Below are 25612 nucleotides of genomic sequence, written 5' to 3'. Positions count from 1 at the left end.
TGCATCATCTTGCTTCATATTCAATCCAATAATATGCCAATATTAAAGAGCAATTCATGGAATTAATCGCAGGTAAATATACAGGATCCTAGATAACCTAATATTTTATTTCAGACAACATCTAATGTCAATTGTCCACCTAATAAAGATCAGGACAAAATCAAATGCCAGTATTTCGTTGTTGATAGATCATTAGCTTTGATTTTCTGTAAAACTTTCTCTGTACAAAGTATGAAGTGCTCCATTTGATCAGGTCCACATTTGATATCCCATCTGATTTAGCAACTGAATGACAAATGACTTAAAAATTAGTTGTTATACTTTTCAAATACAGAAATGCCTAGAAATCAATTCAGATTACTTCTTGATTAACTTGCAGAAACGATGTTATAAACTATTACTACTACCAGTGTTTCAGACCTTATAGCCTACAGACTCAACATTGAGTTCAATTCCCAATCACAATCTCTGCTCCTTTGTTTGTACAGAAGCTGCTGTTGATGATCCTGCTTTTGTCAACTTCAGTTCGACTGATATTTTGTTTCTTTTATTGTCACAATGCTACTCCTCTTTTGCCTTAACACCTTCATCTCTTTTGTCATTTCATCAGTCCTGCATTCCATCCTATCAAAGACATACCCTTCTGTTATTTCCTCTTTTCCTGCCTCTGCTCTTGCTTAAAACCTATTACATCTTTAACTTTATCCAGTTCTGATGAAAGGTCATCAACCTGAAACATTAATTCTGCTTCTTTCTCCAGAGATGCTGTCTGGCCTGCTAAATATTTCCAACATTTTCTCTCTATCTTGCAAACTATTAATTGCTTATGGAAACATGCAGGCAATGGAGTATGTTATGTGCATAATGTCAGTGACCGCAATTAAAAAATCTGACTAAAACTGAATAAACACAGATTCCACACAAAATTACAGTTGGAAATGGGTGACTTCAAGGCTAGAATGTAAGATCCGGGTCCAGATTACTGTTAGAATTTAGAACATTGGCTAAATCCCTCCATTAGATTACAGCTTTTTAATCATATCCAGCACAACAATTTGTAATTATAATAACTTTAGTATAGAAAAACATCCCAAGGTGCTTTACAGGGATGAAATAAATAAATGGATGTAATCCACTGCTAGATAGAGGCCAGTATGATTGATTCAAATCAGTTAATGATTTTTGCAAAGGATATGGTATAACACATTGCATCAATTAAATTGAAATGAGAAAATAAAATTCTGCAAAAATTCTTCCCTCATCTTAGCGCTTCAGCAACAGGTCAACAGCCTCAGTACACTTCCAAGGTGTTATCTCACCCACCAAGCTTATTACTACCTACAAGTCTTGACAAAGAGTGTTGGCAAGCTACTTAGTTGAAAGGGGAAGCAAAAAGCAATGTGACCTTTTCCTTGTTTGATGTTCAATAGAAACACTTGCTTCTAGACACTGCTGGATAGCAAATCCAGCCAATTGTTTTCACCCCCTATAACCCAGGAGAGTTCCTACCACTATCACGACTAAGATCAGTAAATAAAATTTCATCTTCAAAGTCTGCATATCTCAGCTAGTCGCTGCATAAATTCAGTGAGCCCTTCATGCAGGTTTCTTAATAAGTGGTGTTACAATTATGAGGTTTAAAAGCTTGTTATATTTTGGGACTGTGTTTTTAATTTAGGGTAAAATGAAGAGGGTCATTTAATCTCTTCTGAAGTCTGCCTGACAGTACACTTGGGTGGATTAATTGTTAGAGATCAAAGGGGACCCAGGTTGTTTTACTGGGAAGAAAGTGCAAGGTGTTTACACTTGGAGACAATGGCACTTGTGCCAACAGTGGACAGACAGCGAGTCTCCAAAGTCACAGAGCTGTTGAGAATGTTGGGTCATAAACAGCTGTGCTTTCAACTTCCATTTAGCTCTAAAACGAAAGAGAGTTGGGTTCTCAAGGAAAGCTAATCAGCAGCTCTGCCTGGATACAAGGTTCTTATGATTCACATGGCCATGGTGATGGGTTTTGAGATGGGAAGGGTACAGAGGAAGCCATTGTAGCCATTGTGATATCAGGTTACAGGCTTTCCTAAAATATCACTGAATATCACAGACAGGTTAGTCTTCTAGGATCCCAGCAAGAGAGAGCAGTGAGAGGCCAATGGTTCACCACACAGGAATGTAGGTGAAAACTCACACTAAGGTTGCAAAGACCAAACATGGGGAGTTAAAACAAAGCTGGAAGATTGGTCTATCTTCAGCTAGAGGGAAAAGTACCTAGGAAAATTCACATCGTGAAAGACAATTTCCAGGTTGGAAAAGGAAAAGATCAGAAGTAAACCCTTGAGAGCTAAGAATCATTTTGGGCTGATTCTGGGAGAATTGAACGTTTACTTAAAGGACACCATAATATATACCCAAAAGTGGTTTTTCCTATAAAAATAACTGGAAAAACTCAGCAGGTCTGACAGCATTTGCAGAGAGGAACACAGTTAATGTTTCGAGTCTGTATGACGCTTCAACAGAACTAAGGAAAAATAGAAAAGAGGTGAAATATAAGCTGGTTTAAGGGGGGGGTGGGACAGTTAGAGCTGGATAGAGGGCCAGTGATAGGTGGAGATAGCCAAAAGATGTCATAGATCAAAAGGACTCGAAACATTAACTGTGTTCCTCTCCGCAGATGCTGTCAGACCTGCTGAGTTTGTCCAGCTATTTTTATTTTTATTTTGAATTTCCAGCATCCGCAGATTTTTGCTTTTATCTTAGTGGTTTTTCCTGTTGCGTTAAAGTTCTGTTTTGTAGTTTAAAGTACAGGTTGCTAGGGATCACAGCTGACCTGCAGCCATTTTAAGCTCCATGGAGTGTCAAGTGGCTGGAGGCAGGACCTCCACCCCACACTCAGGAGGAAGCCTGCTTCAGATTGGCCGGCAGCTCTGTAACCCCAGCAATGCAACTGGGAGCGGTGGCCACTGCTGGGACTACGTGCAGTTCTGCCAGTCTAAGTGCCTATGGGATCACACAGGTGCGGGGTCTCACAAGGGGGATGGGAGGCGAGTCAGTTGGGCTGACTTTGGTGAGGAAGCAGCTGATCTGGAAAAGGAGCCAGTGATGGGGGCACCACCTCCCCACCCCCTTTTCTCACCTGCAGACCAAGCAGGGTGATCGGCTGGGCTTCCCTCCCCCGTCCCTAAACTCCACCCGCAGGCTTCAAAATTGCAGCTAAGCAGGAAGCCCGTCTTAAGTGCCTAATAATTTGCCACTGGGCCTCAATTTGGGGAGGACCATCTGGCCATTCTTGGCCTTGGCCATCCCTCTCAAAATTGCAGACAGGCCCGGGGTGGGTGGGTAAGTGTCTGGAAGGCTTTCCGGGAATTTTACGGACACCTCTACCTGAAAATCTGCCGCCGGTGGAGTGGGGGGGCGGGGGGGGGTTAAATTCTGCCCAGATTGTTAAATTTTTTTCATATGTACAAAATTGCATAACATCTAATGCAGAATTATGCACCAATAGCCATCTTTAGGCCTTTCATCTGAATAACTAAAATACTAAGGAAATTTCACAGTAGGTGGACGAAAGTCCACATTAGGAACATAGGAATTAAGAACAGGAGTATGCCATTTGACCCTCTTAAGCCTGCTCCACCATTCAACTAAATCATGGCTGATCTTCTACCTCAGCGCTATTTTCCCACACTATCCCCATATCCTTTGATATCTTTAATATCTAGAAATCTATTGATCTCTGTCTTGAATATACTCAATGACTGAGCTTCCACAGCGCTCTGGAATATAAAATACCAAAAATTTACCAGCCTGAGTGGTGGCAAAGACAAAGAGTGCCCAGGGCGCTGGCAGTCGGAGGACTGCAGGGGACCCAGAATATGCTCAGTTGGTGGCTGATGATGTGCCTCCGGAATTGTTCCTGAAACAGCAGATACTGGAAGTCCTGCAGGGTTTGCGGGAGGATCTGGCAGAGATACATGAGGCAATGCGTGCCCTGGTTTCCGTGGTGGAGGAGTTCATGCAGAGCATCAGCAATGCATTGACCCTTATGGCCGAGCGCAATGCTTCTTCCATGGAGAGAATGGCAATTCTCATGGAGGGGCCCCTCCAAGAGAACAATCAGGGTCTGTGTGGGAGATGGATTAGACACCCGGTATCCCAGCTAGGTGCCCATCCATCAATGTTGAGCAGGGAGGTCCAAAGCAACCTCACATTGGCGCCCAAGCTGCCTGTCGTCTCTGTGGGCTCCTCTCAGGGCGCTCCAGATGCAGGCAGCAGTTCCTCCGCCCCTCTGCCAGTGACCATGGCATCAGATAAGGCTGCAGCGACTGGGGAGATGCCTGCCATGCCACTGGCCACTCCCTCCCAGGCGCAGCCATCACAGGCTTCATGGGCCATAAGACACCCGACAAGGTCATCAAGGCCAACGGGAGAGCAGAGTGAGCAGGCTGTCTCCAATGCCAGTGCCAGCAAGGAGGGAGCACCAAGGTGTAGCACCTGAAAATGTAAGCGTAAGGCACCTTAGGCACAACACCGACATTTCACTGGTGGTTTTCTGTCCCCCAGGTATTAGTTGCTTATTAGTCAGTGTACAGCTCAACACCTCTGAATGAACTTTCATTTCTGTTTTGTTTTATGAAAACATTAGTTCTGAACAAGGCTCAGGGTGCTTCATTACTTCTGCAGGTGAAGGGGAACCCATGATGTTATGAGTGACTTGTTTGTCTTGAGCTTTATTGACAAGGTACATAGTTAATGTCCCTAACCAGGCAGATGTTGCTTTCAGGTATCGAGTATGGAGCCTGCAGCCCTGGCATGTGTTGTAGGTCCATCTGTGGTAAGCTAGCTGAAGGATAGTTGCACCAAAGCCTCCCGGGTGTCCCTGCCTCCCTGGAGGTTGCCCAGGTCAGTGTCTATTCCCCTGTGTTCTCCTGAGCGAGCTCATCCTCGGGCTCACAATTGGACTCATCATGTGCAGCCGGAGCATCTGTGTCTATGTCTTCTTCCTTCACTGCTTCCCCCTTTTCCAATGCCAGATTGTGGAGAGCACAGCATGCAACCACTATCAGCGACATACGATCTAGGGGGTATTGGAATGCGGCCCCTGAACGGTGCAAGCATCGGAAGCACATCTTGAGAAAACCGATTGTTCTCTCCATCACAGCCTTTGCGGTGCCGTGGCTCCTATTGTACCGCTGCTCAGCCTCTGTTCTTGGATGGCGGAGAGGCGTCATGAGCCACCTTTTAAAGAGATAGCCCTAGTCACCCAGCAGCCATCCATCCATCCAGCCAGGCTGGAGCACTGAAGAGCCTCGGCACCTGGGAGTGTCTGAGGATGTAGGCGTCGTTGGAGCTGCCTGGGTACCTTGCACAGACTTGTAGAATCAGCATCCGGTGATCACACACTATCTGCACGTTCATGGAGTGGAAGCCCTTCCTGTTGACGAAGGAACCGGGCTCACCCGCTGGCGCCTTGATGGCCACATGTGGGCAGTCTATAGCACCCTGGACACGGGGGAAGCCAGCAAACACTGCGATGCCTCTAGCTCACTCAGCCTGGCTGGCATCGTCCCAACGGTAGTGAAAGAAAGTCAATGCACGCCTGAACAGAGCATCTGTCACCAGCTTGACACAACTGTGAATAGCTGACTAGGAGACTTCGCAAAGATCACCCACCGAGCCCTGGAAAGAGACGGAGGCATAGAAGCTGAGGGCAGCCGTGACCTTCAAAGTCCCTGGCATGGGGTGTCCACCCACACAGTTGCTGATCTCAGGGCTTATCATCTAACAAATTGAGATCACTGTCTCCCTGGAGAGATGAAGTCTCTTTCGGCATTGCACCTCAGACATATTGAGGCAGCTGCTTCGCCACCTGTAAGCCCTAGCAGCAGGATAGTGGTGTCTTTTGCGGCTCCTTCTGCCTTGCACTTTCTGTTGGCCCTGCGCCCCTTGTGCCTGTCCTTCCAAAGGTGGTTCCCCTGGAGGCTGAATATGGACTCCAGGCTTCCTCCCCCTTCTGGCCCTCTCTTCCTACTCAGAGGAGGTTTCTCCAGTGGAGAGCACAACTCTCATTCCCAGGGTAAGGGAAGGCTGCCTGAAATCTGTAAGGTCCCAAGAATGATGTTTGCTCCAGAGTCCTGACCTGAAGCCTATTACTCCTGTCCAAGCAGCTCTGAACACCGTGTCCAGGGTGCTATAGACTGCCCACATGTGGCCATCAAGGCGCCAGCAGGTGAGCCCAGTGCCTTCGTCAACAGGAAGGGCTTCCACTTCATGAACGTGCAGATAGTGTGTGATCACACAAGCAAGTAGCAGTAAGTTTAAAAAGTAAATGACTAACAAATACTACTCACGAGCCCATTCACCCCTCTTATCCCACCCATGGATGAGGTTTTTAAAAATGTGGCCTACCCACCTGCTCATTGCACCCATGCGACACTCTGAAGATTGCACGGGCTCTGAAAAATCTCAGTCTATTAATGCCTCAAGGGCCTTAAGTGGCCCGTTAATTAATGGCGGGTGCACATCAGAGCTCATAGCACCCGCCCACCAAAATAGCACAATGGCGCATGGTGACATCGGGACACACGCCTGATGACACCGTGCGTCATTTTACGCATCAACGTGTCGGGCCTGTCCCTGCATGCCAACGTCAAAATTCTGGCCTTAGTTGCAATGATTGGTCACTATTGTCTTGAAATGGCAGAAGCTACTCAAATATACCTACAACACCGGTAACATCAGTAGTACATAAGTGCTTTGATGACCACTCTGATTACTTAGTAGGTGAACATAACTTGTGCTATCACCGGAGACGAAGAAACTTCCAGATCTGAGCTTTGGTCTTTGTTGAGTTAGCTGGTTCATAGCTGGATGGTGTAAGCCAATGTATTATTTACTTTCTTTTAATGTATTAATCACTTTTCAACCATGTAACTGTTTCTTTAATCCTTTTATATAAACGAATGTCGACTGGATCCTTGGTGGCCCTGTGTGCAGGTTTTGTTTCATGGTGGTAACATGGAACATTGAAGAGAAGCAGTATCCTGATTGAAGACACATGAGCTACATTGTGGGTGAAAGGCTGGTAATTTAGTCAAGACACAGCCTTGCCAGAATTAGCAAGGTCTGCAAAATGAATTGAATAGTACAGGAGAACTGGTCTCCAACTGTGAGGAAGATAGACCCCTTTTGTGTTCGTTAAAGGTAATAAAGATGTCTGCCTGTACCAGCCTGGGGATTGATAACATTGTGAGAGATAGCAAAGTGGAGTCAGGCTAGCTCTATTGCTTCAACATGGTCTTGAGAAGCTCAGGGCATCAAACATCTGGAAAAGTCACTGATGTAATTGAAAAGCAATTAAATAGGTTAAAAACAGGAGACCTTATATGGCACAAGGCCAGAGCCAAAAACTAATAAAGAGCATACAAAGACAACATTGCTGCAGTGGATAGAGTGGTTTGGTCAGCCATTCTGAAGGTGCGCACGGAGACCTTGTCAGCGGGTTGACCACCGAGGTGAACTCCTGCTTGAAAGGGCTACTAAGTAACCAGTAAAATGAGTATGTACTATTGTTTAATGATATTCATAAAGGTGTACCACATTCAGTGGGACAGTATCCAAATTGTTGTGTGCCACTGATACCAAGTAGAGACAAGAGCTTTTAGACCAGGTAGACAGTCTTACAATGGCAGCAAGAGGAATATCTAGAGGCACAGAAATACTAGAGTTCTTGCTGCTGATCCCCTGGCATTATGCTAGGCACTAGACATGACAAAGGCATACCCAGTCAATCCACCTTGCAAAATCCTCTTCGCTAACACCAGAGCTTGTGCCAAAATTGGAAGTGCTGTCCGCAGACTAGTCAAGCAACAGCCTGACAGTCATATTCGCTATTATATGTTTCCTTAGAAACTGGGAGGTCAGTTTTCCTTTTTCAGTTAGGGCCTGCCTCAAAAACATACAAGCTTTAAAAGCACAGATTCCCTCAAACCATTAATGGTACTTCTCCAGTGCTTTGAAGTACCTGCTGTAGGTTGTCCAAGTCTCCAAAGCATATAAGAGCACTGGTATCACTGTTGCCCAGTAAAATAAATTTGTATTATTTCACTAACCCTCTTCTCCATTTTCTTTGCTGCATTACTGCATCTCACCTCCGGCAAATCACCCACAGACGTGGTATAATCTATAGAACAGATGGGAAACTGTTCAACATATGCCGCCATCATTCCAAAACCAAAATCGCTCCAACCCCAGTCATTGAGGGTCAGTATGCAGATAGCGCTCTTGTGTGTGCTTACCATCCCTGGGCGTGTCCTATCCTGCTGCCAGGATAGACCTACCAGAGGTGATGGCACGGTGATATACAGTCAGGACAGAGTGGCTGTGGGAGTCCACAACATTGACTCCATACCCAATGAAGTCTCATAATATCCAGTTAAACATGGGTAAGTAAACCTCCTACTGATTACCACCTACTGCTCTCCCTTAGCTGATGAATCAGTATTCCCCATGTTGAACACCACTTGGACAAAGCAGTGAGAGCAGCAAGGTTAAAAAATGTACTCTGGGTGGCAACTTCAATTTCCATTACCAAGAGTGGCTCAGAAGCAGCAGTACTGACTGAGATATCCAAGTCCTAAATTACGTATATGCCAGATTGGCCCTGCAGCAGGTGGTGAGAGAATTACTAAGAAGGAAAAACCTACTTTACATCATTATCCCCAATCTATCTGCTGCACATGCATCTATCCATGATATTGATAAGACTGACTGCCACACAGTCCTTTTGGATACCCATTTTCCTACTGCGAACACCCATGTTGTATTGTGCAGCATGATTACCACGCTAAATGGGTAGATTCAAAATAGATCTAGCAGCTCAAAACTGGGCCACAATGAGGAGCTTTGGACCATCAGCAGCAACAAAATTGTATTCCACACAATCTGTAATCTCACTCTACCATCACTATCCAGCCAGGGGGTCAACCCTGATTCCTGGAGGAGTGTAGAAGAATATGCCAGAAGCAGAACAGGAACTGTTCGTACCATAGTGGCCCACAGGTAAATGATCGATAATCAGGAGTGTGATCACAGACCTAGGCGGGGGAAATCATAGATTGAAGAGATTGTTGGCCAGAATGGAGGCAATTGGAAAGGTAAGTGGGACAGGTTAGGGATATTGATATTATTATATTGTGGTTCAGAGATAATCAGAATTAAATATAATATCTGCGATTTTCTACTTGCCTTAATTGAGGTACATCTCCAGTAGGATGAGATTTCAGCTTGTCACAGAGTCACACCCTTGACCCCAGCTCCATTTTCTATTCCATAATTCTCATGTTTGATGTGGTCTCCCTCTGCCAGGCAGTTAAGCCAGGTGAAAAAATTGTATCAAAATCTTGTAGGGCTTTTGCAACATGGAAATGTCATCAGCCTCCAAGCTGATGGTAAAATGATAATTAATAAAACTTCCTGTTGCCTGTGCAAAACACTATTTTCCAGTACTTTAGCAGGTCTGCTGCCAGATCATCCTTAGGTGCCCTTCAACAAGAGCCTATCAGGTGGTTCCTGTATCAGACGTTTTGATGACATTAATGCCAAGAAGTATAGCTGAGGACATATCCTGCTCATTTGCATGTTGTTTAAAAAGATCGACCCACATATGGACAGGCCCCTAGAAAAATAGCGGAACACAGATGTGGAGGGCATTGTGGAGCACATCCCTGGACAATTTTCCACACCCACTTATCCTGATCCACTGTAAAATCAGCAGTGGGAGCCAGAAAATCTACACGAGGGTTTATGTATTTGGAAGATATATGATGATAACAACTAACAAAACAAACTATATTTAGTCTTTATTCATATATTTTAGCTTCCGCAAACATAAAATGAGTATACTCAATCAGTCGGGGATTTTTTGGCACTTTACAGCAATCTAGACTTAACATGGAGTCCAACAACTTCAGACCATGAATTCTGTCCTCCATTTTGAATTCCCCCCACCCACCCTGCCAAGTGCTAGTCTGTATCTTCTTCTCAGGTTTTTACTTTCAGACTGCACTGACCCTTTCTCTGCTATTAACATCAACTCTGGACCAAAGCTTTATATTTTAATACTACCATTACCATTCCTTTTGTCTTGTGTTCCATGACATCTTTGTCATTCAACCTCCCCGTGTCTCTAACTTATCCCTGACTTTCTATTTTGCTCCACCTGCCCCTCCCCCCCTTTGCAATAGCACAAACCCATCACAGTTCTGAAGAAGAGTCATACTGGACTCAAAGCGTTACCTCTGTATCTCTCTTCACAGATGCTGCCAGGCCTAAGTTCTTCCACCATTTTTTGTTCTTATTTTATATTAGAAAATCTTAGGTATCCCTCATCATGCAGGATGACTAATCTGTACAAAGATAGAGAAGCCCAAGGAGATTGGATATTGACTCCCAAACTGCATTAAAATACTGAGGAAAACTGTGTGACTTCTTCCCGCAGCATAAGTATTGGAACTGCCAGCGCCTTAGTGGGCCATAGGTAAATCATCTACAGTAGGGATGGGATTGAAGACATCACCAGAGAGGGAGTGGATCTTGGGGCTTGGAAATAGGAGCCATCTGTGAAGCAATTGAAGGGTCAGGGGAAGGAGGTAGAAGGTCAGGGCCTGAATAAGGGGATCTCAGTGCCAGAGGACCAAGAGTGGCAGCAATTGGAATTGTGCTACACAACTAAATAATTTACTTTTTTCCCAGGGAATGTTAAACAGAAGCTGCCTCACGGCTTGCCAATGTTTGAGTGTGGACCTGTGGCAGGTACTATGCCCTTTATTTGAATGGCTTAATTCCTAGTTCATGTGTGGGTAAAGGATGCCTACTGTTTGACTTTACCCAATATGACATGCAGCGCTTTTCTGATCAGAAGTGGTGCGTGTGTGTGCACGCGCGCGCCACATGCACTTCCTGTTTGGCATTTTGCAGCCTTAGCATTAAAAGATGCAATTTCTAGATCGGTATATCCTCAACTGCTGGTGCCAAAAAGTGGGCATACACTGGCCTCCAAAAATAAGAAGTGGGCATGTTCAGTCTACTCTAGTACATCCTCCACTATATCTCTTTCATGAGTCACTACTGAAGAATAGCAACCGGAGTGAGGGAGATCAGCTAATTGCCGCTGAGTATGCAGCATTGTTTGAAGAGGGAGGATAAATGTTTTACTTCTTTATTTAAGATGTTTATGGAACCATGAGCAACCACATTGCATAAATAGGGCACTGAGCAATAATGAAAGTAAACAAATTGTAATGCTGAAAATTGCTGAAATATATGCAGTTTACCTACTAAGGAAGCAGATGCCTGCTTCCTTGCCTTGTGTTGTTGCATCAATAAATCTTACAACATTATACATCAGCAGCTAAAGCAGTAGATTGGGACATAAGGTCATCCAGGTTATAAACCTAATTGATGAAGTGTTCATATTGATTTATAGATGCAGCCGGGCTTTGTGCCAAGCTAATCTTCTAATCAGTTTATACAATCAGGTCTACTTAAAATAAATATTAACTTTTCTATCAGCTCTGTGCAAGGCCTAAATAAGCAAAAGTTCATGACTATTGTCACTGGTGACAGATCTTTAATGTCAGGGTATCAATATAGAAATTATTGTTGGCTTAAATGGGCATGCTGACAACTCAACAACTTGCATTCATTTAATATGGTAAAATGTCATAGGAATGTTATCAAAGAAAACCTGACACTGAGCCACACGAGGAGATATAAAGATAAAAGAAACATAGATTTTAAGGAAATCTTAAAGGAGAATGAGTGAAGGAGGTTTGAGGAGGGAATTTCAGTGCTTAGGCAGCTGAAGGCACAGTCCCAATGGTTGAAAATCAGGTGATGTGCAAGTGGTCAGAATTGGAGGAGTGCAGAGATCTCAAGAAAGTTGCAGGGTTAGAAAAGGTTAGAGCACAGCAAGATCTTGGAAGGATTTGAAAACGAGGCTGAGAATTTTAAAATCGATGTGCTGGACTGGGTGCCAGTGTAAGTCGAACACATTAGGGTGATGGGTGAACAGGACGTTGTAAAACAAAAACAGAATTACCTGGAAAAACTCAGCAGGTCTGGCAGCATTGGCGGAGAAGAAAAGAGTTGACGTTTCGAGTCCTCATGACCCTTCAACAGAACTTTTTTCACCCCTTTCTTGGATTCACTCAAGTTCTGTCGAAGGGTCATGAAGACTCGAAACGTCAACTCTTTTCTTCTCCGCCGATGCTGCCAGACCTGCTGAATTTTTCCAGGTAATTCTGTTTTTGTTTTGCATTTCCAGCATCCGCAGTTTTTTTGTTTTTATTTTTGAACAGGACTTTGTGTTAGTTAAAAGCAAGAAACTGCGGATGCTGAAAATCCAAAACAAAAACAAAAATACGAAAATACCTAGAAAAACTCAGCAGGTCTGGCAGCATCTGCGGAGAGGAACTCAGTTAATGTTTCGAGTCAGAATCGAAACCGAATTCGGACTCGAAACGTTAACTGTGTTCCTCTCCGCAGATGCTGCCAGACCTGCTGAGCTTTTCCAGGTATTGTTATTTTTGCTCTGTGTTAGTTGTTTGGATCAGGGTGCAAAGTAAGAGGTAGGCCAAGACAGCATAGAAATAGTACAGAGGTATAAAAAGGCAGCAAATGAGTTGAGGCAAGGACAGGGCTGGATGATGTTATGGATATGGAAGTATGTGGTCTTGGCAATACAGAAACTAAACTCACTTGTTTTTAGTTACAGTTGAATTGATACCCCATGCAAGTGGCAGTGGCAACAGCAGTTTACTTTTGCTACTGAGAGCACTCTGCTTTTTAGAAATAAGTTGAACAGCAGTCCGTTATCTTTAACTGTGGTTTATTTAGGATGAATGAAATCTGTTCTTAGTCCTTTCTCTGCTGGAAACAATCTTACAAGTTACCATGAAAATGGAGAATGTTTTAGGACGTAATTGCTCACCAAGTCATAAAAAGGAACAGCTAGCAGAGAGCCAGCTCAAGTACCCAGCCCTAGTACCTGCATAGTCCCACGTGACATTCATTTGCAATCCTTCACTCCTTCATTTACGCTACAGCTGTACACATTTGTGACTTGCTTAATTGAAACTTCTGTTTCAACAACAATTTCTATTGTCCCATTTTTTTCCCAAATATGAAAAGTTTATTTTATTGCAATTCCATTTGGTCAATTTCTGCAAGTGTGCCACACAGAGATCCTGCTTTAGCAAAATATTTCACCATTGAACCCGAGATCCATTAATGGGTCCATTAGTCAACGTGCATAAAATCGGGTTGGCCAATTTTCCACCTGTGCTGTACATGAGGGAGATATGAAACTTGAATTTTAAATTGATTCAACAAATAAGGCACTGTGACTATTGTGCTAGCAGGTGGCTGCTTTGAACCGTTTGAAAGAATTAAAGACTCAAAAACTAGTCACACTGAAGCAAGGCATTTCTGAATCTTAAGTTTCTACAATTCTGTAAACAAACAGGGATAGGAAACTGAAGTGTGGAACTAAGGTGGCTGATTTTGATGAAGTGTTGTTTAGGTGCTTTAATTATAAAAAAGTTCAGGAAGTCCTGATTGATGGCTACCTGTTGGAAAGTAAAGCTAATGAGCTTGTCAAAAAATTTGGTGTGGAAGGCTTTGAAGCATCAAATGGATTCCTGTGCTGCTGGAAATTAAGACACAATCTTATTTATAAAAAGCTGTGCAGTGACAAATCCACTGTCGATGCATGGACTGAGAAAGTGTCTGTGGATTTGCTTGAAGAGTATCTACTTGGCTGCATTTACAATGGTGATGACACAGGACCTTTTTACTATGCCCTATCTGATGAAACCTACACCAAAAAAGGAGAGACAGTGACCAGTGGCAAAACGGAAAAAGGCCTTACATGTTGTTGCATGCAAACCAAATTGCTAGTCAAGATAAAACCACTTGTGATCAGGAAAAGCAAGAATCTTCATTGACTTTACAAACATGAAAGGATGTGCAGTGGTCATCAAAAGTACTATAAAATTGCAAGTCTTTTTTAACACCTTTATGAAAACAGCTCTGATGCTTGGACAACACAACCAATTCAAGGAAAGCGGCTGTGATATTTCAATGCCAGGATGAGAAAGTGGCGCTTTTAAAAGATAATGCCACTTACCATGATATAGTTCTTAATCTTTCACATGTTAGAGTCCAGTTTTTAACCATTTAACACCATCTATGTTATCCATTTAAGATGTTATAATGTAATCACCTTTGTAAAATACTGTAGTAACCCTTCCCACCATAAAACATCTCACAAAACAGGAGCATTTTATAAGATGTTCAAGAAATTTAGGCAAATAAAAGGTTGTTTTGAAATAGATTAGCCTTGTGTTTTGTTGCAGTGCTTTATCAAAATGTATCTGAAGTAAGTACACCCTCATTTTGTTAAATGATTCAAAATTATTAAAATCAAAGGACATATTTCTCACAGCTAGGGCTAAAAGTTTGATAACCTAAAAATGAGCACAGAAATCATGATGTCCAATTAATCTGCTCCAATTGAAAGTACTATAGGAAGCACTCAAACTTCATCCTGCCTGCTCATTTCCATGATAGTGGCTTGCAGTCCAGCGCTAAACACGCTGCTGAGTGGCACTATGCAGGCAGGGAGTCCAAGTTTGTGCAAAGTTCATACCAAATAAACACTCCTTAATGTCAACATCTACTTCTTAAAGGGAGTTCATTCTGGCTGCAGCAGCTCATTCAACTAGCTGGGAAATGCATTTAGTGCGGGGGGAAACTTGATGAACAATGCAGCAGACCAGAGAGAGGGCTTCTAGGTTCTTGCATGCAGCACTGGAGGCCTATCTGTAGGGTGGCCATTGGCAGAGCCCAGAAATACTGAACACAAATCAAGCCCCCACCAATCCCACCAATGCTTGCACATGCAGATACAAGCCTGACTGGCATATCGATATAATTAACTAAACAAGCACAGGGCACTGCTGCTGCCGCTGCAATTGCATTAATCACTTTATTAGGCCTCAGTAATGATTAGTAATAATGACCATACTAAAAACTAATGTGTAGTATAATAACTAATATGTAAATAATTCTCCTCCTCCTTCAGGTACCGTGCCCCAAGATGGCATTGGCAACCACGGACTTCCATTGGATTGGTCCATGATTATGCTTGGCAAAGTACTCCGGTGGTTTGCTGTTGCCTTCTGCAGTACGGTTGACAAGGAAACTCTCCAGCTCTTACCACTTGCCATCAAGGGTATTGGAAGAATTTATAGTCTGATAATCAACCTGTTTGGCCAAGTTATGAAAGCACCTTCTGTGGCCAAAAAATCTTGAAGTGGGATTTGAGCCCTGAGCTTCTGGCCCAGAAGTAGGGACTCAACCACTGTGTCACAAAACTTCCCCACATGTATAACATAATAACTAATAACAATATCAAAAACTCAAAAGCTAATGTACCCACCATGACATGGGGATGTTTAGTGTTTATTCTTTTGTCCATTGCTGGCAGAATTCAGGATTTCTTTGTTCCCCAAAACTCAAGAGTAAATGTCTTAACATTCTTCTGAAAATCTGATGCAGATCTAGAGCTCTGTCTTCCTGCAGTTCACTTCTAGGCTGTTCCTCTTGCTTCTTTAAGTGGTGGTCATTATGGAGAAAATCTGTTCTGTATGAGCATTGGTGCACAATATGGAGAATATACAGAGCTGATTTTCTTCATGTTCATGAATTCCCCCTCCATGGGCTTTGCTGAAAAGTTTAAGCTAACTGGCCTGTAGTTCCCTGCTTTCTATCTCTCTTATTTGAATTTAGGACTTACATTCAATATTTTCTAATGGAACCTTTGCAGAATCCAGGAAATTTTGTAACATTAAAACCAATGCATCTACTATCTCAGCAGCCACTTCTTTTAAGATGCTAGGGGAAAGTCCATCAGAATCTGGGGACTTCAGCTTTTAGTTGTAATAATTTTCTCAGTTCCCTTTCCCTAGTGATTGTAACTGTTTTAAGTTCTTCCCTCCCTTTCACCTCTTATCTTACCATTATTTCTGGGATGGTATTTGTATTCCCTACAGTGAAGACAGATGCAAAATATCTCTTTATTAAAATATCTTTGCCATTTCCTTATTTTCCATTATTAATTTCCCAGACACACTCTTTAGAGGACAACACTCACTTTAGTTACTCTTTCCCTTTTTAAATATCTGTAGAAGCTTTTACAATTTGATTTTTATATTTCTAGCTAGCTTTCTCTCGTACTCTTTAATTTTTCCCTCCTTATTAATCTTTTAGTCATTCTTTGCTGCTCTTTATGTTCTGTCCAATCTTCTTCTGACCTGACACTCATCTTTGCAGAATAATACACATTTTCCTTTCAATTTGATGCTATCTTTTAATTCCCTTAGTGAGTCACAATTGGTGCTTCCTTCCCAGAGAGTCTTTCTTTCTCACTGGAGTGTATCTTTTCTGAGTATTCTGAAACATCTCCTTAAATGTCTGCCACTGCATCTCTACTAACCTGTCCTTTAACCTAATTTCCCAGTTCACTTTAGCCAACTCTGTCTTCATGCCCTCATAATTGCCCTTATGTAAGCTTAAAATACTATTCTTAGACCCACTCTTCTCTCCCTTCAACTGAATGCAAAATTTGATTAAGTTATGATCGCTGCTACCTAGGAGTGCTTTTAATAAAGGTCATTAATCTTGTTTCATTGCACATTACCAGATCTAGAATAGACTGCTCTCTGGTTGGCTCTAGAACTTGTGGCTCTAAGAACTGTCCCAAAAACACTCTGAACTAAATTTTCAGGCTACCTTTATCAACCTGACTCCACCAATCTATATGTAGATAAAAAACACCCATGATTATCGCTGTACCTTTCTCACAAGACCCCATTATTTCTTTCCGTATAGCCTATCCTACTCTGTGGTTACTGTTAGGGATGTCTGTTATCTACTGCAAGTGACTTCATATCTTTGCTATTTCTTATCTCTACCTAAACTGATTCTACGTCTTGATCTTTCTAAGGTCATCTCTCTCTATTGTACTATTGTCATCCTTAATTACAGAGCTACCCTACACCTTTTCCTAGCTTAATTTTCTTCCAAAATGTCTGGAATCCTTGAATATTCAGGTCCCAGTCTTTGTCATCGTATAGCCATGTCTCTGTTTTGGCTATCAGATCAGATATAATTATTTCTATTTGAGCTGACAAATCATCCATTTTGTTACAAATGCGACATGCAAACAGAGCTTTTAGTTCTATCTTTTTACTGTTTTTGCAACCTCTAGCCTTATCTGCTGGCACGGTCAAGTTTATATGCCCTGTCCCTTTCTGCCACGCTCCAAGTGTCATTATCCTTATTGCTATCCTGCTCTCTTGCCTTGTCCTCTCCCTTCAACTTATCATATCTTCCCTCATTTGATCCCTCACAACCACTATTTGGTTTAAAGCCCACTATACTGCTCTAGTTATGCAACACACCAGAACACTGCACGGTTCAAGTAAACACCATCCCAATGCTACAGCTCCCACTTCCCCCAGTACTGATGCCAATGCATCATTTCTCCCACACCAATCTTTGAACCACTCATTCAACTCCCTAATCTTATTAACCTATGCCAATTTGCTCGTAGCTCAAATAATAATCCATAGATAATAACCTTTGAGGTTCTGCTTTTTAATTTATCCCCTAGCTGCTCATACTCTAAGCAGAGCCTCTTGCCTAGTCTTATCTATGTTTTTGGTACATACATGGACCACGGTGACTGGATCTTCCCCTTCATCCCACCGCAACTTCCTCTCCAGTCCAAGGTAGATGTCCAAACCCTGGCACCAGGCAGGCAACACAGCCTTCTGAACTCTTGCTCTTGGCTGCAGAGAATTGTGTCTATCCTCCTGACTATACCGTCTCCTACTTATTAACTCAACCCACTTGAATGGCTTCCTGTACCATGGTGCCATGGTAAGATCTCTCAACCAATCTGCAGCCCCTACTTTCGTCCATACAGGCTGCAAAAACCTTGAACCTGTTGGACAATTGCAAAGCCTGAGGCTCCTCCACTTCTAACTTCTTGATCCCCATACCTGACTCACTTGCAGTCACACCCTCCTGTCTCCTGACCATGTACAAAATCAGGCAACCCTGTCCTATGGGGTGAGACCACCTCCTGGAACAAAGCGTTCAGGTAACTTTTTCCCTCCCTGATGCAGTGTCTGCTGCTTGGCCTCCAGTTCTGTGACTCTGAGATGAAGCCTGAGTTGCAGACACTTAACGCAAATGTCTTTGCCTTGGATCACAATGGCATCCAGGAGCTCCATCACCTGCCTTGCCATCTTTCTAGCATTTTTTAATTAATTATTTTACTGATTAAATTTTAATTAATATCTTTAGTCCTCTGTGTGCTTATATTCTTATTATTTCTTACCCTGATTGAAATTCCACAGTAAAACAAGTAGGAAATGGGAGGACTCTGGTCCCAAGAACCTGGATATTATACGGGAAAAAGTTCAATGACCTCGCATGAGTGGTTAAGGTCAATGAACCCATTTTCAAATATCATATCCCAGTAATCACACAAACTTCACATACTACTCAATGCAACACAGCCCCATCACTCACTTATCAACTCTCTCTAGCAATTAGGTTGTATACCTAACATCCATATGCTCTTCCTCACCCTCACACACTTACTATGGCTCACACCGCACCTCACAGCTTTCACACACTGCCAGCTATTCAGCTATGCCAGGCACATCACCCAAACTGCAACGTATTCACTGGCATGCTTTTCTGTCTTTTGAAGATCAAGGTAGCTATCGCTTTTCACATATGGCGATCAGCCAGGGCGTTGCAAGGGGTGGGCAGGAGCATCCATTTTTCTTTACCTGAACTGGCTCCCATAGTGCCAAAACCATCCATGCTATGAAGCCAAATTTTGCAGCCCTAGTGACTTCTATTGTTGGGTATTTTCTCAATGCATATTCAGAAAACAGAGGCATTAAAATATTGATTGAATGCACTTCCTTGCAGACATGCCACATCACATGTGTGGCTGCAGTAATTACAGTTGAGTCATGTCTTTAACCTAACAAACAGACACACACACCTCAGAATCCTCAATGTTCTTCTCTTTAATTTCATGGATAAATTTATAGTTCTAACCTCTAATATATGCCAGAGTGTCAGTGATAATTCCCCACCAGGGGAAAAATATCTTATTGCTACTGCATCTATCACATGAAGCTACATAACTTCAGATCCTACATCAGTATTAGTTATTACAGTCACATCTACGTTATGCTGCATCTACCACACAACTGTGCTCAGTACCTATGTTGCTGACAAAAGAATTAGAAAACAATGTTTCACTTTTAATAAGCTACTGAATATATACACAGTGCATACAATGATACAATCAAGGCAGCAAGATAATTGATTAAAATATTGTTCTGCTTCTGATCATAAACGGTTCATCATCACAACTTAGCAACTGAATCAGAACCTTGTAATTTATTGCCAGGGCCCTCTAATCCTATTATTTTTAAGTGTTGTTCTAAGTTGAGGTCTGACCAAGACTGTACAAGTGAAGCATTACTATCATTTTTGAATTCCAATCCCTTGAGATAAAGGCCAACAATCCACTAGTCTTTTTGTACTTGTGCACTAGTTTCTAATAATATGTACGTGGACATCTAAATCTCTTTGTTCCTCCATAGGCCTGAGGGGCAGAAATTCATCTAGGGAGGTAGCACTAAATGGATAACACCACACTGGCCGACTTATGCGCCCCACTTGATATGCTGTTATATTGAAGTCACGGAACTGAGCGTCAGTCAGGGGGTTTAACAACTGACAGATAATACCGTGCGCCAAGACAAATTTCTACACCCTACCCTCTAATCCTTAAGAAAATATTTGCCTTTCTCAGGGCCAAACAGGATTATCTCACAATTCTTATCACTGAACTCCACCTACCATAACAGAATTACCTGGAAAAACTCAGCAGGTCTGGCAGCATCAACGGAGAAGGAAAGAGTTGACGTTTCGAGTCCTCATGACCCTTCAACAGAACTAGGTGAATCCAAGGAGAGGGGTGAAATATAAGCTGGTTTAAGGTGGCGGGGGGGAGAAGTGGAGGGGGGTGGTGTGGTTGTAGGGACAAGCAAGCAGTGATTGTTCCCTACAACCACACCACCCCCCTCCACTTCTCTCCCCCCACCCAACACCCACACCCCCCACCCCACCCCCCACCCCACCCCCCACCTTAAACCAGCTTATATTTCACCCCTCTCCTTGGATCCACCCAGTTCTGTTGAAGGGTCATGAGGACTCAAAATATCAACTCTTTTCTTCTCCGTCGATGCTGCCAGACCTGCTGAGTTTTTCCAGGTAATTCTGTTTTTGTTTTGGATTTCCAGCATCCACAGTTTTTTGTTTTTATACACCTACCATAATTTTGTCCACTCACTTAATCTATGTCCTTTTCTAAATTTGTTTACATAGATAATTTTCATTACAAATGTGGACATAGGAATTTATAATATGAAAAGTTGACCAAGTATAACAAAACAGTGCAACTGGAAGTGAAGTTTTGCAGACAGGAAGTGCATACAATTGACATTGGGTGGCATTACTGATTCTGACAATGCAACAGCTGAATCAGCATCATCTCACAGTAGTGATCAAGGATGTAGATTAATTCAGCTGCTTATAAGAATACAACTCATCATGCATCTCATAAACTAAAAACCTCACCTAAACTGTTCTCCTAATAACATTAATGATTTTATAATTTCAATACAAACAGAAATGTCAAAGTTAATTTCCAATCAAATTTCTTCACGTCTATAGTTCCTTACTTATCTAAAGTAGTTTCTTCCATTGTTTCCAGTCTTTTTGGACCATGAATAATATTAGAAAAGAGAGCAAGCAACTTACTGCCAAGTCTACATTGCTCTTGAGCAACTTACGAAGTAATGCACTGGAACAGCACAGCAACTTGATCTTCCCATCTCTCTTCATGGGGAAGTGCATGACCCCTCACTCAAGATGTCAAACCAGATGTTTGGGGACTGTACATTGCAACTGTGACTATATTAATTCCACTGGTCATTTTTTAAAAAGAAAACTTCCACGTAATTAAGTCTCCTTTTTAACTGTTAATGAGTTGAATAAATTTTAACCCGCTGCAAATTATACTTTATTCCATCAAGGTAGGAGTCTACTGTTCAACCAATAGATTTTATGTGAGCTACAGAAGTTGTTTGAATAACCATATGTCACCAGGGGTACAAGGAATGAAAATCAATACAATTGTGCAGCCTGTTAGAGGTACAGTAAGACAAACATTTGTACAACACAAATGTAAACCTTAATAAACAGCTGATAATGGTAGCTGGATTACACCAAGAAAACACCAATTTCAACAGGAATTAGCAACATTTTAATGTAAACTTTATTATTGATTACATGGAAACATCCTGAAATACAAACCCAGGAAAACTACACATTTACCCCAAACAGCAAATTTTGAATCGAAACATAGCAAAAGCTCCCACAAGAAATAGGAGCTAGAGAAGGTCAATTTGCTTCTTGTCCTTTAAGACTGCATAGCCATTCAATAAGATCATAGCTGATCTTCTACATTCAGTTCCACCTTCCCACACTATCCCAATATTCCTTGATTCCTCCAGTAACTGAAAAAGTCTGAATCGATCTCAGTCTTAAATATATTTAAAGACTGTGCATCCATTGCTCTCTAGGGTAGAGAATTCTAAAGGTTCACAACATTTTGAGTGAAGAAATTTCTCTTTATCTCAATTCTAAATGGCTCACCCCTTATTCTGAGACAGTAACCTCTAATTTTGGAAACATCTTCTCAGCATCTATCCTATTATAAAATTCTCAAGAGGTTTATGTTCCAATTAGAAAACCTCATTTTATTCAATCACTCCTCATAGGACAATCCTTTCAACCCAGGAATTGGTATAATGAACCTTTGCTGCACTCCTTCAAAGCAAGCATATTCTTCCTTGGGTAAGGAGACCAAAACTGTACACAACACTCCATCCAGGTGTAGTCTCACCAAGGCCCTATACAATTGCAGTAAGACTACTTTAGTCTTACTCCAATGCTTTTCTAATAAAGGCTATCATACCATTTGTTTTCCTAATTACTAGTTGTTTCTGTGCTAACTTTGTGATTTGTGTGCAAGGATATTTAGATCCTTCTGAACATAAACATTTCCCAGTAACTTACCATTTTAAAAATAATCTGCTCTTCTATTTTTCCTACGAAAGCATATAATTTCACATTATATTCCATTCACCATATTCTTGTCCACTCATTTGACCTGTTGAAATACTTTTACAGTCTCTATGTGTCCTCCTCACAGCTTAATTTCCCACCTTTGTATCATCAGTGAACTGGGATTTTTAAAAATTTATCCTTCCATGCAATGTGGGTGTCACTGGCAATGCCAGCATTTGTTGCCCATTCCCAATTGCCTTTTGAGGGCAGTTAAAAGTGAACCAAATTATGGTGGATCTGGAGTCGCATGTAGGCCAGTCCAGTTAAGGGTGGCAGATTTCCTTCCCTAAAGGGCATTAAAGGGTGGGGGACTTGAATGTCCATTATCAAGAGTGCTTGATATCATCACTACTGACCGAGCTGGCCAAGTCCTAAAGGTCATAGCTTTTAGACTGAGTCTGTGGCAGGTGGTGAGGGAACCAACAAGAGGGAAAACACATACTTGACCTCATCCTCACCAACCTGCCTGCCGCAGATACATCTGTCCATGATTTTATCAATAGGAGTGACCACCACACAGTCCTTGTGGAGATGAAGTCCTGTCTTCACATTGAGGACACCCTCCACTGTGTTGTGCGGCACAACCACCATGCTAAATGGGATAGATTTTGAACAGAATTAGCAATTTAAAACTGGGCAATCATGAGGTGATGTGGGCCATCAACAGCCGCAGAACTGTACTCAACCATAATCTGTAACTTCATGGCCTGGCATATTCCCCCACTCTACCATTACCACCAAGCCTGGGCATTAACCCTGGTTCAATGAGGAGTGTAGGAGGGCATACCAGGAGCAGCCCAGGCATACATAAATATGAGGTGTCAACCTGTTGAAGCTGCACCACAAGACTATTTGCATGCTAAACAGCATTTGCAGCAAGTGATGGACTGAGCTAAATGATTCCACAACAGCAGATCAGGTCAAAACTCTGCAGTACTGCCACATCCAGTCGTGAATGGTGGCGGACAAATAAACAATTCATAGGAAGAGGAGGATCCACAAATATCCCCATCCTCAACAATGGGGGAGCCAAGCACATCTGTGCAAAAAACAACACTGAAGCATTTGCAACGATCTTCAGCCAGAAGTGCCGAGTGGATGTTCCATTTCCAGCATCACAGATGCCAGTCTTCAGCCAATTCGATTCACTCCACGTGACACCAAGAAACAGCTGAAGGTACTGGATATTGCAAAAGCTATGGACCCTGACAACATCCCAGGATCAGTACTGAAGATTTGTGCTCCAGAACTTGTGCCCCTAGGCAAGCTGTTCCAGTACAGCTGCAACACAGGCATCCACCCAGTAATGTGGAAAATTGCCCGGTTATGTCTTGTATACAAACATCAGGACAAATCCAACCAGCCAATTACCGTCCCATCAGTCCACTCTCTATCATCAGTAAAGTAATGGAAGAGGTCATCAACAGTGCTATCAAGCAGCAATTGCTTAGCAATAACCTGCTCACTGAAGCTCAGTTTGGGTTCCACCAGAGCCACTTGACCTCATTACAGCCTTGGTTCACACATGGACTAAAGAGCTGAACTTTTGAGGTGAGGTGAGAGTGTCCGCCCTTGACATCAAGGCAGCATTTGACCGAGTGTGGCATCAAGGCGCCCTAGCAAAACTGGAGTCAATGGGGATCAGGGGTTGGAGTCATACCTAGCATATAGGATGATGGTTGTGGTTATTGGAGGTCAATCATCTCAGTTCCAGGACATCACTGTAGGAGTTCCTCAGGGTAGTATCCTAGAACCAACCATCTTCAGCTGTTTCATCAATGACCTTCCTCCCATCATAAGGTTAGAAGTGGGGATGTTTGCTTATGATTGCACAATATTCAACACCATTCGTGACTCCTCAGATACTGAAGCAGTCCATGTCCAAATGCAGCAACACCTGGACAATGTCCAGGCTTGGGTTGACAAATGGCAACTAACATTTGCACCACACAAGTGCCAGGCAATGGCATCTCCAACAAGAGAGAATCTAACCATCGCCCCAAGATATTCAATGGCATTATCATTACTGAATCCCCATTATCAACATCTTGGGGGTTACCATTGACCAGAAGCTAAACTGGACTAGCCGTACAAATACAGTGGCTGCAAGAGCAGGTCAAAGGCTAGGAATCCTACAGTGAGTAGCTCACCCCCTGACTCCCTAAAGCCTGTCCACTATCTACAAGGCGCAAGTCAGGAATGTGATGGAATACTCTCCACTTACCTGGATGTGTACAGTTCCAACAACACCCAAGAAGCTTGACACCACCCAAGACAAAGCAGCCCACTTAATTGGCACCCCATCCACAAACATTCACTCCCTCCACCACTGACACATAGTGACAGCAGTGTGTACTGTCTACAAGATAAACTGCAGGAACTCACCAGCCTACTTAGACAGCACCTTCAAAACTAACAACACTGCCATCTAGAAGGACAAGGGCAGCAGATAGTTGGGAACACCACCACCTGGAAGTTCCCCTCCAAGCCACTCACCATCCCGACTTGGAAATATATCTCTGTCGCTGGGTCAAAATCTTGGCACTCCCTCCCTAACAGCACTGCGGGTGTTCCTTCACCACTTGGGCTACAGCAGTTCAAGAAGGCAGCTCACCACCACCTTCTCAAGGGCAATTAGGAATGGGCAATAAATGCTGGCCTAGTCAGCAATGTCCACATCCAATGAATGAATAAAAAAGTGAGCCAGATGGGTTTTTATGTCAATCGATCATGGTTTCATGGTCACCATTACTGAGAAAAGCTTTCATTCAAGTTTTGATTATTTATTTGAAATTAAATTTCACCAACTGCCATGGTGGAATTTGAACCTGTGTCCCCACAGAATTAGGCTGTAGTTCTGCATTACTAGTCCACTGACTCAGTTACTGTGCCACTGTCACCCCCCAAATCTAAATCATTGACATAGATTTTAATAGCTGAGGTCCAAGCCCTGATCTTTGCAGTACCGCATTGGGTACCAACTTGAATACGATATGAATAGACCCATTTATTCCTATTCTGTTTTTTGCCCATTAATCAATCCATGTTAATATTACACCCAATCCTATGAGTCTTAATTTTGTGTAATAATCTCTTGTGCAGCTCAGATGATCATGAAATAGAATCAGTATTGGTCGAGATTAGGAACAGCAAGAGTTAGAAAACGCTGGTGAGAGTAGGTTATAGGCACATAACAGTATTTATACAGTTGGACAGAGCATTAAACAAGAAACTATTGGAGTGTGTAACAAGGGCATTATAATAA

At 42.5% G+C, this 25612-nt stretch overlaps 1 protein-coding gene across 1 annotated transcript in view; it reads right to left on the bottom strand.

Annotated features, from left to right (window-relative positions):
* Positions 1-25612, bottom strand: part of mxi1 (max interactor 1, dimerization protein) — a 67220-nt gene that overhangs the window by 9132 nt on the left and 32476 nt on the right. The gene's annotated exons all lie outside the window — the stretch shown is intronic.

This window comes from Carcharodon carcharias, chromosome 17 (genome assembly GCF_017639515.1).
Source record: "Carcharodon carcharias isolate sCarCar2 chromosome 17, sCarCar2.pri, whole genome shotgun sequence".
NCBI classification, from domain to species: Eukaryota; Metazoa; Chordata; class Chondrichthyes; order Lamniformes; family Lamnidae; genus Carcharodon; species Carcharodon carcharias.
Note: the sequence above shows the minus strand (reverse complement) of the source record. Positions and strands in the feature narration are given on the sequence as shown.